The sequence below is a fragment of the Patagioenas fasciata genome, chromosome 9 (assembly GCF_037038585.1).
Source record: "Patagioenas fasciata isolate bPatFas1 chromosome 9, bPatFas1.hap1, whole genome shotgun sequence".
Lineage (NCBI taxonomy): Eukaryota > Metazoa > Chordata > Aves > Columbiformes > Columbidae > Patagioenas > Patagioenas fasciata.
In genome coordinates this window covers 13,461,120-13,478,105 of record NC_092528.1, presented here as the reverse complement: position 1 = coordinate 13,478,105, position 16,986 = coordinate 13,461,120, and the positions used below count along the sequence as shown (strand labels likewise).

The 16,986-nt window shown below is 40.9% G+C and overlaps 1 long non-coding RNA gene across 6 annotated transcripts in view; it reads right to left on the bottom strand.

The window, feature by feature from the left end:
• Positions 1 to 11,872, bottom strand: part of LOC139828629 (uncharacterized) — a 41,285-nt gene extending 29,413 nt beyond the window's left edge. For 5 of the 6 annotated variants that reach the window (XR_011740479.1, XR_011740478.1, XR_011740481.1 and 2 more), the window contains exon 1: positions 11,339 to 11,432. This is a non-coding gene — a long non-coding RNA (uncharacterized lncRNA). Of the gene's footprint in view, positions 1 to 11,338; positions 11,433 to 11,834 lie in introns of those variants that run through there. The other variant, XR_011740483.1, reaches the window with a different exon arrangement.
• Positions 11,873 to 16,986: the final 5,114 nt, after the last annotated feature.

Sequence of the window (16,986 nt, the reverse complement as noted above, 5' to 3'; positions counted from 1 at the left end):
AACAGAAAGGCAAGGCACAGAGATCCAGGGGAGAGGCAAACTTTTAAAAATCCTCTAGACAGGAACGGTATCAAAGTCAACATCTAAACTTACTAAGCAGAGCAAAGATTTCACCTAATAAGTAGGAACCTTTCCATGACACACTCACTTTTTTTTCTACCACACAAGTGTTCTCCAAATCTCCCTAATCAACTGAGAAATCAAACCAGAAGATAACTTCCCTTCCGATGTGCAGAATCCCTATCAATGTAAGAGCTCTAAATTCTACAACATCACAGCCAGAGTCAACAAGGTTAGAGCTTTTAATATGAGGAAACAGAAAATAAATCGTTGTTGGCATTTAGGCTTTCCACAGGTCCAAAAGCACAGATCCCTTACATTCATCACAATAAATATGGCATGTCTTTCAGAAAGACAAGGGATTTTTTGGACTGTTACTAGATAGCAGCATCAATATTTGCCCAGGTCAGTTTGCAAGGCCAGTTATCTTCAGAGATAGAAGCCATTAATCCAGGAAAGATGGTGGTTTAGAATTTGAAATCACATTTTTTCTCTCTCTGTCATTCCCTTTCCTTCCAATACAGTATTTGTCTGCAAAAGTGCATTTTCCAAAGCGTCAAATTAATACTAGGCCAACACCTTAACTGGCCAGCATCAGTTAACTTCAATGCATGCATGTCGCCTTTGACCAGCCAGGAAACCAGTCCAATAATATGCCTCTATCCGACATCGACTGATTAAAGCACAGTTTGACATTAAAATATATATTTCTTCCTATTACTAAAAATCTTGTCGCCCTGTAGGAAAGAGAGTAAATATCACAGGGTTATTAAATTTCTACCTCAAGGTACAACTGTGAAGAATGGGTACTTAGCAACCAGAAACAGAAGAGCACAAGACGTTCCATCTTAATGGCACATTTTGCAAGGAAATACAAAAGCTTACATCAACCTGTAACATCCAGGCCAACACAACTGTTCTCCACGAACAGTTCCAAACTTGTAATTGTCGGGAAATAACCACATTTAAAAGCCTCACATGTCTGACAAATATAACTCAGACCAAAAATTCCTTGACATTTGTCTCCTTACCATCAACATCTTTTCCAATTGGATTTAAATGAGTAATCTCATTTTTAAAAGGTTGGTTCGATATTTGTGTAGGTTATTAAAGCTGAGGAGTCAAGAGATGACAACGCAAATTTCTACAAACACATTGCTTGACATTTGAACAAGATTGAAAATTCCATCAATATAGCACATTTTTCTTAGTAAAAAGTTCATGTAATTTCTCAGGCATTAATCAGCAGAAGTCAATCCTGAATGACGAAGAAATTACAACAACCCAGATCCTCTGTGCCATGTCATCCAACCTCACTGGAGTGTTCATGCAAATGGGAGTTACAGATGATACAGCAGAAGACAAATCCAGCATGTCCTCGTCTACAGACCTCAGATGTGACTGTGGAAGCTGCATGGGAACTCGCCTAATGGAGGGGATGAATGCAGGGATGCAGCTAAATGACCAGTCATGAGAAGCCACCACATAGGAATAGGAGAAGGTGCTAATGGGTTGGGGGCCAGGGGAACCTGTTGCAACAACCTGTATCCATGTTTTCACTGAGGTATGGAAGAGGAAGGACTATTCTGGTCCCTGGACTCTGGGACACCACACGTCTGTAGTGAGCGTAACCACGTGTCAGAGGCTGTGGGCAGTAAGACCGGCCCGGGGTTCTGCCTGTTGCCAGAACAGGGCACACAAAGTCTCAGCATCACGCTGTGCAGGAACTGGCTGAATTCAGCATTCTTTTGCTGCAGCTTTTTCAAGCTTTGCTCAGAATATCCACCCTCTCAGCCATTGCTGACAGCAGGTGTGAACCCTACCCTTTTTCCCCATTTTGGAACCTTCAGCCACATCCAACTAAAACATACTGAGAATCTTTTTAGCTTGGCAGGAGATGGAGAAATGCACACTTAAGTGTGTATGATCCAAATGATTATTTAATGAGGTGTCTGACTCATGTGGAGGCTGCAGCCAGAGGAAATAAAGGCTTTTAAGGTATCTTCCTGATTGTTCAGTAAATAGACATCTAACACCATGATGGTTCTTTCCTTACAGAAGGACATTCAAGTAACACCATCATGCTGGGAATCACATGTAAGCCAGCCAGCTCTCAGCTGCTCTGCAAACAGGGAATGCCAGGGAGGGAAACAGATCAGACATGTAGATGAGAATAATCTCAGGGTGAAGCCTATTAGTCCTTTTAGAGACTTAAGCTGAAGAAAATAAATCCTTTGAAATTGCTCCAGACTTTCATTCATATGTGAAAAGTTGAGGACTACTGCACTCTTTCACTTCAAGAACATTTTTCCTGTCCAAGATCCTCCAAGAAATATATATGGTGTTGAAAAATCATCGGGCTAACCTGCACCACGAACACATTAAAAAAAAAGAAGGAAAAAAATCCACACTAAAAGTAAGCAACCAACCAACACCACCTCCCCGCCTCAAGTTTCAAACTGCTGATTAATTACCAGAAATTATTCCCTTCAGTATACCAGCTGTGTAGTCTCTGCTATTTGGAAAGTTTTTTGACTTTTTTTTGTTTGTTTTCCAATTTTTTTAAGGTGTGAATAAATTTCTTCCTATAATTTACGGAGTATATGTTAGCTTAGTGGTCCTTTGAGCAATGAAAATTCAGGTACATGCTTCACTGCTGCTGTGTCCTGCTTCTGATGTCACATAGACTGCAGGACAGTCTATTACGTCCCAGTGGGCAGCTCTGAAAGACCCAATAGCTTTTTTTTTTTTTTTTTTTTGGGGGATATCTATATCTATATCTATATCTACACCTATATCTATATCGTCCACCAATTGGTGGTTGGTTTTGTAAGCAAGAGCTGCCTTCTCATGTGCTCTCCAGATAGTGGTTTTGCAATGCATTACTAAAGACAAATAAGACTGGGGCCACTCCAAGTTTTGTCCTTCCTCTGGAGCTCCACATAGGTTTAAAAGGAATGGAAGTAGCATTGCAAACACTTGTCTGTATAGACAGTCAAATACCAGGGAAAAGAAGGTTACATGCATGTACTGAGTGAGTGAATGCTCAATTAATGGCCATGTTTGAGGTTTCACAATTTTCCAGGAGTTTATACATTTTTTTGTTTAAAAAACAGGATTTTGTTAAATTTTAACCAAAATACAATAAACAGAATAATCACAAATGAAACCTGAATATGGTTGCCTCAACTTGTCTATTAAATCTACTAATACCTTCAGAAAACTTCAGGAGGAAAAAAAAAACAACAACAAAAAAAGAAAATGTGAATGAAGTTGCTTTGCAATAAGAAGCAATCAGCCGTTTTCTAATAACTGAATTTAAGATATCTATATTGGTCCATTTCATATGTCCTTGTGGCATTCGTGGGATTTCTGAGCTCCCTCTCGTGGCCATGTTCACAATCATGGGCAGGTTTTTTTCCAGCCCAGCAGTTTCTGTAGATTAATGGGTGACACAAAAGTGCAGTTTGTCCTTCTGTGAAGCAAGAATTGATTCGAATTTCCTTGGTAGCTAAATTAGTCACCCGAGCTCCTGCTGAATCACCTGTCACCACCCATGGTAGATGTTTCTTGCTGCCTCAGGGCACACAGGAGATGGGCAGAATTCACAGGCAGTGCCTAGAGGATGCAGGTCAAGGGAGATGCTCCAGCTGGTGGGTGGAGATGGGTATGCCAAGCGCAACTTTGGGTGAACCAGCTGTGCTGCTTCTCAGGACAGCCTGAGAGCAGGATGCCTTCCAAAAAAACGTGAGCTGCCTTGGCAATTCATGGTTTCAGGGCTGTTCCAGTGAAGATGTGCAGTACATCACCAGCCAAGGGTGGAGGTGACACAGGACAACCACTGTGCTGCTGACCCCGGCAGGCTGGCATGCCTCGGGGGGGTGAGCACCAGCCTGATTTATACAGTCAAATCAATGGGTAGAAAAGAAATATCCAGCCACCACACCCTCCGGAGAATGGGCTGCAGGGAGGTAAAGGGCCAAGAGAGCAGTAGAGAGATTTGCAAAACAAATTAAAAAACATTTCTGAAACCAGAAGTTTCCAAGTTTGGAGATTGACTTGAAAACTACTTTTTTAAAAATAAAAGGTCATATTGTGCAAATGTATGAGTTCTGTCCAATGGCTGCTTTTTAAACTGACAGAATGCTGTTTACAAACTTATGGTACCAATTTGCAGACCGTCATTAAAGGCATGACTGAGATTTCCCATCTATTTTTAGCACAAGTAAAATGGAAAGAGAAAAAAAAAAAGCTACTTCTTTAATCCTAGATTAATTTTTCCCTCAAACCAAACACATTGTCTCAGAAGACTGATTGTCCTCTTACCATTAAAAACTGGACTACAGGTTTAATAACTTAACCATAGACTGTTTTGGGTAATGGACATGGCAATAAATGAGTTATAGCTGCCCAAATCCTGCAAAATTGCTAATTTTGGAACATTATTACTAAAATGTACTGCAGGCACCATCCCACAGGAATAAACATACAGTCCTGCAGGTGTTCTATTAATAGATCTCCTATTACTACCTTTTAACACAGGGAGTTTACTGAAGAAAAGTTCACTTATTAAAAACAATTAATTAAAATTCATCAATAACATTTATTTTTCTTGCAGGTCAACACTACCTAATGACAAGACTACACCAATACCTGGTGAAGTTCTGGACCATATGTTCCAGGACAAAAAAAAATGTTTGTGCAAAAATTTGCAAATTAAATTTCAGATAATTTGTATATGCTCAATTACCACAGTGCCATAGGCAAACAAGATGCTAAAATAAACACATGGCTAAAACTCTTCCTGCTCTTTTTGCAGTGGCAGTTATCTGACTGTAATGCAGAATTGCTTTTCTACGCTTGTTGATCTGATCATGCAAATATAGCAATTATAATTATTAGAACTCGGGTTTCTTAATTTTAAACCTCTGCCCCACCTTCTCTCCTCACGACTGTAAGGGCTTCTCTCATTGTATTGGTCAGGCTTTGAATGCAAGCTCCAAGAGACAAACCCTTAGTGACAAGACTTGGTGCCAAGATGCTGCAATAACACGCAGGTAGGGAAATTGAATGCTTCGCTCAGAAAGACAGTAACAGTAAAGCTGCCTCAAAAGGCTCCACAATGTGCCAAGTTGTTGTACAAACTGCAGTACAGAGGGAAAACAGATTTCAGAGACCACTCTCACCACCAGATCCTAGAACAGGTAATTACATTAATGGGTTAATTTTGAGCTGAAAACTCACATGGCAGGAAAGAGTTTGATTTCAAAAGAATTTTAAGGGGAAAGCAGATCCAAAATGACATCTCAAAAAGACTCATTTCACCAGATTGTTTGTCTAATTCTGTCCTGCGCTGGGAACGCCGTCTGCAGAACAGGCTTGGAGCAATGCAGTCACAATGATAGCTGGGCACTGAGTACTGAATTATGAAGCGCAGATGCAAAGTATGGCTAAGACTTTCGAATGTTAAAAGGCTACTGTTAGAATTTCATTTTTTGAATTATCAGTGTTGCGAGCCCTTTAAAATCTAATTGCTTTCGCACATTTCTGCACTGCATATGTAGATTATTTTTTTTTTCACATTTTCTCTCAGGCAGAAAGAAATTAGGCAGACTAATAATGCATACATTTTAGAGATAATGCCTTTGGGGAAACAATAATACCCTATAGCTAATTTACTGAGGGATGTAAGTGATACTCAAATCCTTTACTAGCTAGTGTAATATTTAAAGATACTGCAAAAACCTAATTACATTATATGCTGTGAAGCAGATATAAGACTAAAACCTGTTTAATAGTTAAGTCTGTTGCTATAACAACCACATTTCAAGGACATGGATGTACAAAGCACACACAACATCATCTGCATTAATAAAATGTCTCATTGCAATTGAACTTTACCTGGTAAACTAATCAATTACATTTGAAACTTCTTTGTTCAATAAACCTTAAACAAAAAAAAAATAGGGTCTGTTGTTACTGTCATCAGAATTCTATCTTCAAACACTAACAGCCTCTCCATGGGTGATTTGCTATTTAATTCATCTTGTTTTGGATTCCTCCCCAGATATTTGCCCTCCAAGGCAAAGAAATCAACCTCAGTGTTCCCACCTCAGTCAAGTAGACATTTAGCCGTCCGACTGTTTCCACTTAAGAAGATGGGAATATTGCTTTGGATGTGTATTGCACCATGCTCAGAGAAATGGCTTCTGTCAGCCTTTGCTCACAAAATTAAGAAATGAGAATGAAGAGTGGAAATGAATGCTTTACTGTAATGTAACATAACAGGCCAGGCAAGGAATCACCAGAAAATTTTTTTTTGACGAATCGAGTAATCATTTGGCACAACTTCTTCCTTATTAGACCATTCTTTAGCAGCCCAGGATAGAAGAAGGCTATCAATTTCATTTAAAGTAAATAAAACTAAATCCAGTTGGAGGCAATAGAGATGTGTTCAGGTTCAAGAGTAATAGATGGTTTCCATTGCTCTGAATAAATATGAACGATTTTTACAGACTAGGTAAGTTCAGTTCTATTGAATGTAATAATTCACAAAGGACTGTTGCGGGAAAAACCATAGTGATAGCCACTGATTAAGGTGCTAAGATTGTTACTTCAAAACAAAAAGTAAGGAGAAACATCCCATAGCTAGAAAAACCAAATGTCATTTGGATCCAATTTAGAAATAATTATTTTAAGCATAAAACGTATTCATAGTTTCAAATACATAAGATTGCATAGGGGGTTGATAATCATATTACCATTTATAAAGGGATGAATCTAGCTTCCTCCTAGTTAAATCACATTGCTAGTCATGAAACACAGCAGTGGAGAGATAAGAGACAGTAGCAATACTTGTACACCTCTGATTTACAAATGATGTGACGTTTCTGTACCCCATTGCTCAGATCAGAGCATCTCAAACAATATAACTCCAACTATAAACACAAATTACTCTCACTTGCTCCATTCCCTCCTCCTCTTTTTCAGTTTCTTGGATTTACATAGTTACATATTCCAGGAAGACAGCTTCAGAAGCCAGATTACATTCAGTGCAGGTTTCAGAAAGCTTTCCAGAACTCTGACTTTGTTAATAGGAAACAGCAAATACAGGTTTCTCTACAACTATCTTTTAGCTTCCTCTGGAAAATAGCAGCTGTGGCTCTGAATTAACATTATTGTTTTCATTTGACTGCACAGCTTTTAAAGAAGCAACAAGAGCACTGAAAGCAGAAGTCAATAACTGTGTTACATTGTTGTTCAAGCTTTCTGATTTCCACCCAAATTGCGTACTATGGAGGCAGTTCGCCAAAGTCAGACACAAGGAAGAAGTTTAGCAATAAAAATCACACTTTTTTTTCTTCTTAAATGTAAACACAAACTCTGACATTTACGAGAGTAAAACTGTTTACAGCAGAAGGCAGCAAGAACATACCATTGGTGATGGAAAAACACAAGTTGCAGATCTATCACTTAAACAAAACTAGCCCTGTCCCCAAGATGTGCTTTTTGGCTGGATGAATTTGCAATCACCCTCTTGTATCTGCTTTTAAATTCAGAAGCTTTCAAGCACTTTTAGTAATTTGCTTATCAATTACGAGACATACTCAACTCTTCCAATTCAGAGGTCCAATGGGAAGGTTAAATGTATCATAAAACCTGTTACAGCAGCTGTTAAAGCCAAATGCTGAAATCCAACCAGCTAATGTGAAAGGGAGTCTTACCATTGTTTTTACAGTCCAGATATATCCACTGAGCTGATGTATTAAATCATAAGGTGACAACAGAAGATACTGCTGTGACATAAACCGCTATAAACAAAAGCCTCAAACTAGCAGCTCTTTACTCAAAAATGTGTTGAGATTAAGATCAGAAAAGCTAAATATGTGTTATTAACTTGCAAATGAGACCAAATATAACCAGGTAATGCTTGTCTGATTCCTATCATTTAAAGATCATGAGCACCTAAACTAAATATGAAGCAAGTCACAAAATAGCTTCTAATTATAGGAAAAGCCTGACAAGAAGAGAGGAAATTGCTTTATTGCTTCATTGACATAAACTGGCCACACTCATGCCCTTACCTAAGATACAGCCATCATCTTCCACACCTCTCTCTTAAGAAGGCTGGTGTGTGGGAAGAGGTAATATTTTATCTAAGCCAAGTAATATAACTGAAAAAATAAAAGTTATCAGGCATATGATCAGTAATTCAGCTGTTTTGTAGGCTTAAGCATCTGGAGGTCAGCAAAGAGCTACCTTTTCTTCAAAGACCAATGACGCTGGCACCGCAGTTTCGCTGCAGGAGGGGCAGGTACCAGGGCACAGCAGCCTGGAGCTCCCTGCTGGACCTACATGGGCACTGGTGGGCTCCCATTGGAGGCGAAGCTTGCTCAGGGTTATTGTGACATGTGCTAGACACATTATGCAGTTTTCTTCCATTTCAGAGAGCTGTATTGTTTTCCCTGGTATTCATTTTCCTATTGCTAATCTCCTCTAGCCCCCAGCACAATTTTCAAATTACAGGCAATGATAAGAACAATGTGCATGAAGCAACTGATGTTAAATGTTGTCATCTGTCTCCACTAAAACCTTTTGGTTATTCAACATAATAACTGGCACAAAGACAGATTACATCCTTTATATATTTCAGCAAATTTGAACTATCATAAATTATTTATGCCCACTTTTAGTTAGAGATGTGAGAGAGACAGCCCATTTTTCACAGTTTCTAAACTGAGGCTTTCAGGACTGGATTCAATTACAGCTAAGTTATAAGATAAAGTTGGGATAAATGTTGCTGCCCTCTAACTGTCTTCACAGAAGTTGAATCTCTGCTTGTGTAGCATACAAACAGGCCTAAACTCCAGCTTCAGCCTAGCAACACTGTAACAGGTCTGCCCTGGAGCTGTCACTTGCACAGTGATCACGAATGATCCTTTCAGTTCACCTGTACTATTGGCATCACCGGGAATTTCCACCTGCTTCTCACAGAAAGGGAAAATGCTCTACGAAGAGCTGTTTCACAAAAACATTTGAAATGGTCAGAAATCTCTCCTACCTCAACAAAAATGTCAATGCCTTGATCAGAAGAGAAGTGCACACCCAAAGTATGCAACTCCCAAATTGACAAATTCCTATTTCTAACTCCACATGTGATGAGAGCTTAGCTCAGGCACATCCTGTTCCCATTTCCCTCTGCCTCGCTCAAGATGCTCCTGAAGGTAGAAGACCTTTCGTGAATGCAAAATGGCCAAAACCTATCATGAGAGATCACTAAAGCAAGCTTGTGGAGGGCAAGGAGAATATGAAAACAAGAATTACTAGCTTTATAACATGCTGCCTTAGAGCAGACAGCTGCTTATAGAAAAGTAATATTTTCTGGTAGAAAGCCTCCATAAAACAGAAACAGATTAAATGTAGAATGTTCATTTATGTCCAGGGATTATCCTACAGAAAGTAATAAGTAATCCCCTGGGGAAGCCGCTCTGCTGGACTATCAGACAGTTGGCTCCACAGTGCTCAGTGATGGGGTGAATTCCACCAGCGGCAGCAGAGCCCTAGGACCTCTCCCACCTAAGACCTGGTCTCTCTTCACACCAACCACTAGAGGTCAACACCAGCACACGCTGCCAGCAGCCCCAGCTCCCATCTGCAGGAGCTTGGCTGGGCAGGTCGCATGCCTGACCATAGAATGAGTTTGGGTTGGAAGGGACTTTCAAAGGTCATCTAGACAACTCCCCCCTACCATGAGCAGGGACATCTTCACCCAGATCAGGTTGCTCAGGGCCCCGTCCAGCTTGCCCCTGTGTGTGTCCGGGGATGGTGCATCTGCCACCTCCCTGGACAACTTGTGCCAGTGTTTCACCACCCTCATTGTAAAAAATGTCTTCTTCATGTCCAGCCTGAATCTCCGGTCTTTTAGTTTAAAACTGTGTCTGTGACTATGGGTTTCTGAGGTGGGGTCACTGCTGACCTCTGGGAGCTGTGAAGCTCCACGTGGAAACCCGTAAGGCACCACTATGTCACTGTGCAGCTCCAGTCTGGACCAGCACCACTACCATCCCGTATCAGCCTCTGCTAAATGGGGATGGCACAGTCACATCGAAAGCAAGAGGAAAGCAGCACATGGTGCTCATTAGCAGATATGGGGTAATGATGATCTTCAGAGCTGTGGCTGATGATCTGCTTGCACGCTGAAATACAACGCCAGGAAACCCAAGATATCCTTTCATACAGAACAGTGCCAAATATGCCTCCTGCATTGTTCTGATTCTCCACAAAACAGTTCTCCAACCATTCAATGAACCCCAAGGAGGAGATATTTTCTGGAAAGCCTGACACAACTGAACATTGTTACAAAATTATTTGCCTTTTTTACAATTTCACTTTTTACTCAAATTTTTACCCAATTTTACTACTGCAACTTGATAATTTCTTCCATAACTGAATGTTTGCTTTCCATAGCATGTTGATAAAACTCCTGATCACATCAGTCTCTTTGTTTAACACAGAATCACATGGTAGCATCTTCATAATTTTCTATCCAATGCCACTGATTTCCCCCACCCCAGTTAATTTTGCCACCTTCTTGTACAGTGTTGGGCAATATTCAGCCTCATTTATACTTCTTCCATTTGCCAGCTTCATGAAAAGAATTACCTCAGTCCATTGCTGTATCAGGGGGCACCAAATATTTCATGTTTTAGCAAAAGACAAACATTACAAAGTTTGCCTACACCTTTATATGCTTGCCACCTCCAGGAAAGTGTTCAATAGATTGAATTCAGCAATTCTTAAAATGGATTTTTCTCAATCAACATGGATTTAAAGTTCAGGTAATAGCAAGTTCAAGTTATTGCTGCCTTTTGAAAACCTCTATACTAAGGGAAAATATTATTATAAGCCTTATTATATTTCCTCCTTACTGACATGCCAACATTACAGATGGACTGCTACCAGAATTGTGACTTATTGTAAAAATTAAATTGGGACCTATGGTGATATTAATAGCTTTTCAAGGTCTTTGTATAATAGCAATGCCATTTTCCTGGGGTGATCATATATATTTCTTAAACACCGCAAACTGCTTTATAGCTTTAGCAACTTGCAGTCTCACACTACTTCTGCAAATCAGAATCCTTGTTCAATTTTCAAGCCTGAAAATGTAGGACAGTTAGTTAATAGAAATTTCGTAAAGAGCCTCAATATTCTGTAGCTATTTAAAAGAGATTGCAAATTTTAAATCATTCTATCAAGCAATAAAACACATCCTTACCTTTTGACGACTTCTTTTTCTTTTGCTGTTTTATAGTTTATGCTTGTTGGAGGGAATATGAATTTTAAGAGACCACAGCAGAAGTACACACTGTTTTCTAGAAAATAACATACAGCTGGAGGCATGCTGCAGAAATCAGTATTATCTTAGAAAGCCTTTTATTCAGACTCTTGCTGGGTGCTAAGAGCTGACCCAGCAGACACCCCCACAACATGCATTTGTGGAGGGGCTGTGGCCCGTCCTGCCTGCAGGAGCTTGCCTGCTGCTCACAAAGAAAGGCAAAGCTCCTGGGCAGTGCCCTGTGGGCACTTCAGCAGGAGGCAAGCAGTTTTGAGCTCCCTGGTCCACTGCTGCTCTCCTTCCTTCCCTGGCATTTTCTAGAAAGCAGGGTCTAATAAAGGGATTCAGGGCTGTGAACCCTTGGAGGTGCCTATTCCATGGTGGCATATTCCTGTCCACCAGTCTCCTCCTGCTGTCCCCTTGCTGGTACACTCACCAGTTCTGTGCGGGGCACACCAGTGGCTTCCCAGTGTGTATGATATTCATAGCCCCTGAATGCTCTCTATGGCTTCTCCCTGCTGAGACAGTGCCCATTTCCAGTGCTGGGAAAGATAGTGAGTACAATGAATGCAACTGCAGTAAGAAGAGGCACAAGGAGTGGAACGAGGAAAATTCTTTTTCAGATGAATCCAGGCATGGCTTTAGCTGCTCTTAAGTTTAAAAAAAGAGATGGAAAAGTCTTCTCAGACCTCATGAGTCATTCTCAACTAATGAGAATGAAATGAGGTTCAGCTATCAAATGAACACACATAATCTGCTCCTAGCCCTGGTGATGTGACTGAACAGCTGAACCTCATCAGCAGTGCCTCCAGCTCCTGCAACAAGCCCGTAAAGATTAAGTTTCACTTCACCCTTTTGCTGTTGTGTGTACTGATTTATTTGGTAACCAAAAATCCTCAGGGAAGACAATGCCAAAGCATTGCTAAGTTCCTGTAAGGTTAAATTCATTCTTTTATCTTTAAGATTCTGGTACTTTTTAAAAAGAAAACAGTGGCCTTGCAAACCTCTCCAGGTCTCCCCCTGTTCCAGGTTTTCAGCCATTAAGTCTTGCAGGCAAGATCAACCAGAATCATCAGTCATAGCACATCTGGAAAAAATGGGGGGGGGGCAGGAGAAAAACAAACAAACACCCCAATACAAAATACAAAAACACACACCAAAAAAAAAACCCAAGCAAACACAACTCACAATTGTTTTTTTATTCCTCTCTCTCTCTCTTTTTCATTTTTATTTCTTCCCCTCCTGCCTGTTCATTTCTATCTACAGACAGATACTGAGGGCTTAGAGAAACTCGTTTCAGAAAGTCATGGCTCTGAAAGACAGCAGTCAGTGTGTGGACTGGAAGGTGTATCAGAAAGCTAACACAGTCCTGGTAAGCACACAGCATTAAAAAATGGGTTGAAGACCTTTCACAAAGATCCTCTACACAGGCAAACTTCCCACTGATGCCACCAGGACTGCTGCTTAGATAAAGGCTGATGTCTCAGATCTTTGAAAGGGAAGAACACAAGCAAGTATATTTCATCCCTTCAGAGACAGTTCATGCAAGTCACATTAGAAATATAACCCCAGTCACAATACTTAAAAATGTTAATTAGATGTGCAACTTTTGTTTGCTTATAATTTTAGGAAGGTTCACACAAGACAAGATCTTATGCAAAACTTTCCAGGTATATATGTAACCTGGGAGCAGAGTGGGTACTTTCCTAAATCAGTGAACATTTTCCAATATTTCTGTATTCATATAACATAAAGATAAATCAATATGCATCACCTAAATGCAACTCATCCAGGCCTGTAGTTGTGAGCAGACAAAATCAGCCAGTCCAAATATTTGCACGGGAAAGCCAAACAAATGAGTATTGAGTGCATTATAATGCTTGAAATATTACACAGGGAAATGTTTTCTTCTCTCCTAAAATGTAAATACAACTACTGTTCTACAGATGTGTGGAACTGTAACCAAGTAACACCTGACAGCTCATAAGCAAATCCTAAATACAGCTCAAGGAGATCAACTTTTAATTTATCTGTAGAGAAATAAGTGATCCTAGCCATTTGAGGTTGATTTGTGATGGCGTGTAGCATCTGTTATCTTTGTGAAGCATAGGACGGGGATGTCTAGCATTCCATCATCACCTAATCCTCCAGGATCCGAGGCTCTGTCCTGGATCACCCTTCCTGCTCAGGCTGTGTCTGTGGCTTCGCTGGCAGCAGAATGTTTGTTCACAGCTGAGACAGGAGAGCTTTCCTCTTCCCCACATTTCTCCTTCTTCCTATTCCTGGTCTCAGCTACACGGTTCAGCTTCCTCCTGAGATTTGCCAGGCACCAGCTGATTGAGTTTATCTCAGCATAAAAGCAGTGGTGAGGCTTTTTCCTCAGTTAGTTATATCAGTTCCTACACAGTTGCAGCGAGGTAAAGCAGTGGGGGACACAGCTGGAGTGGGGCAGGTGGAGATGGGAGAGAGGGAGAAATACCTTCACCATAGGATCACCAAAGACCTGTAAAGCCACACCTTGTAACTCCCATGGTCTCCTATGATCCTCTGTCCTGCTGAGCCACCTGGCAGTACCGGTATCGCCCACACCAGCATCCACAGAGGAAATGCTTTTCCCTGGGGTAGGAGGTCCAGGGAGGACAAGGGACTGGAAGCTGATACACCTGAAAGCAACTTATAGATATATTATAACATTCCCAAATACTTAATCTATTCATTTAGGCCATTTTTTTTTTGCATTTAGGGGTGGCATGAAAGCAGAAAATATCTTCAAGTTGTTTCAGTCAATATATATCTGCCCATGGCTCTACCAGTTGATTTTGTTGTGTGAAAGGCTAACAGACTTTGACCTCAAGTAAAATTAAAACTTCTCACAACCTCTCTTCTTACAAATGGCACAGAATGGCTTGGGAACTGCTCTGCTATGAGTAACACTTTCACACTAATCACAGCTCTCTCTTACCTTGTGCTCAGCTCATCATAGTCACCTGCTGTTTTCTACATTGTACTGAGACTGCATATGGAGCAACGGTCCTCTTCTACTGTATATTTGCCTGTATCTCTCAGGCTGTGCTCCAGCTGGGCCATCAACGTGATAAAAAAACGTAATAACAATGCGTAAGTAGAACAACTATCCCCTGGATAGTTGTTCTACTTACGCATTGTTATTACATACCATGAAAAAGGGTTACTTTGCACATGCAGTCTTTCTGGGATAGGGAGAACACAGCAACCAGCGACTTGATATTTTTCTTCTTACAGTGGCAATGTTCCTCCTAGCCATGTTTCAAATTAAACAAGACAGACAATCAATGCCACTGCAGAGGTTTCCTTATTTGATTGATAGAAGTATCGTTGCAACGACCTCCAGGATATGTTCACAGAAACAAATCAGGCTGCTGTTGGTGGCTCTGTGGCACGGTGGGAGTCTGCAGCAGCTGCAGCCTCTCTGAGGTCTGGCAGCAAGACCCACAGCCAGCAAGCATGCAACCAACGCAGAGCGTTAGCAGTTATCAAAATCTCACAATCGTGTATCTGTATCTCTGGAGATTCACATAGATAAAGATAATATGACCTTGAAAGACAGAACAGTTTGTTCTGCGCCAAACCCTGTGTCGAGGGTTAAGATTGCAGGGTGACAACAAAAACCCTGGCAGATGTATTGTTAACCTCCTCTTCCCCCACTTCTCCCTTTTGCCCCTCCCTCTCCCCGCTTCCCGCTCAGGACAGGCGATCAGGAGGGAAAGAAGGACAGAGAGAAGAAAGTTAGAAAAATTAAAGATGTTTTACTAATGCTACTAATAAGAATAGAGAAAATAATACAAAATATACAAAACCAATCTTGAAAGTCTCAGCAACTGCAGAGCCAGCACCCAAAGTCCTGGATTAGACTCTGTAGCCAACCGGAGCTGGATTCAGTCTCTCACTAGGCCTCTGTTCGCAGGGACAACCAGCAAGGTCCTCTCCTAATGTCGGCCATAAGCAGAAGGGAAAAAGGAAAAGGGCCGAGATCCTTGTGATCTCCCACTTTTATATGAAGTATTCACGTGAGTGGAATGTTATACACAGTTGGTCAGTTTCCTGGTCACCGGTTTCTCGTTGTCCCTCTCGCAAGATGTTCATCCGTGCTTATCAATAAGTTTGCATTCCATTGCTAGGTTAACCATGTATCTGGTTCTCCAGGAAAATGCAGCTAACATGAAGGCTTTAGCCGACAGGCAAATTCACTAAAAGAGAAACTTATTTTTTAACAAAACCAGGACACCCTGTACATTCAGGTAAGAACAGTGGGCTAAGATTTTTAATGCTTTATCTGCTTTTAACAGGGTGATGTATATAGTTTTAGCAAGGCCATGCCTGGATGATGAAGCAAACTAGAACATTCACTTCAAAAAATAACAAAGGGAAGCTATTCTTGGAGCCATTTGGCCATCAGATTCTTCCTAAATGGTACAGAAATATCAGCTTCGAATAATCAATGCCTGAAGTGGATGATTCTCACTCAGGAAAAGGAAGCAGCGTATGCTCCTCCAGCAGTCCTTCCCTCAAGAAGCAAGAGTTGACTCGAGGCTTTGTTTTTGAAAATACAATCTCATGCGACTTTGGGTGCAGGTCAGGACATGAACTCCAGCTTAGCTAAGTCTATTCAACTCTAGGGATATTTCAAATAGCAGAACACACATCCTGGAAAGGACAGTGCTGGAACCAGGAAAACAACTTCACTGATGGCTAAAGCTTGAGCCTTCAGGCAAAACAAATGACCTTTGTCTTTTGGAACTCAAGCAAAAAAATAAATCTTGCTTCACATTACTGACATATAACAAATAAACTAAATAATAATAATGACGCTCTGGATTTTATTTTTTTTTTTTTTACACAGAGTATTATTTCCAGCATATCTCTCTACAAAAGAAAATAGTGGTTGGCAGAGGGCTGATCTGAGAATTAAATACTTCCCTCCTCTGCTCCTTTTAAAATCATTTAGGTATTTTTTTGAAGAGTTCTAAGACTCAATACAGTTGTGACTAAGCGCAAGTGTAAGAAATGAGTCACATCAAAATTTCCTTTCTGATTAACTGTGAGTAGCCCACTTGACCAGTCTAATACATTATCATTTTTAAAAGGGCCGACAGGGACAAGCCCTGGAGTTTGTTAGGATTTGCCATGTTTATGTTGATAAAACCCCTCCAGCTAAGTCTGACTTGGAATTTCTTGGTTCTTGCCAGTAGTGCGATCAGTCCAAGCGTGCCTGGTCACCGGCTTACACAACAGCCACAAACAGCATCCTGGAGCAGCCTGGAGAGCCAGAAGTCAGCCAAGGAGCAGGGGTCTATTCAGTTTAAACATGCCAAGTTCATCTCAATCTATGTGGGAAGCCACAAAGGGCTTCAGCTTCCAGACTCCAGGCTGTAAACAGGCTCTTGCTGTCTTTCCATCCCCAGAAAGTGCATCCCTGCCAGCTGGGGTTGGTGACAATGACGCTTTTAGAATTGCCCACTAAGCAGTGCTGAGAGATGAGCACAATGCCCTGGGTATACAACACAGCATTGAAATGCCACTTATCCCACCTGAGCATTCAAGGAGCAACT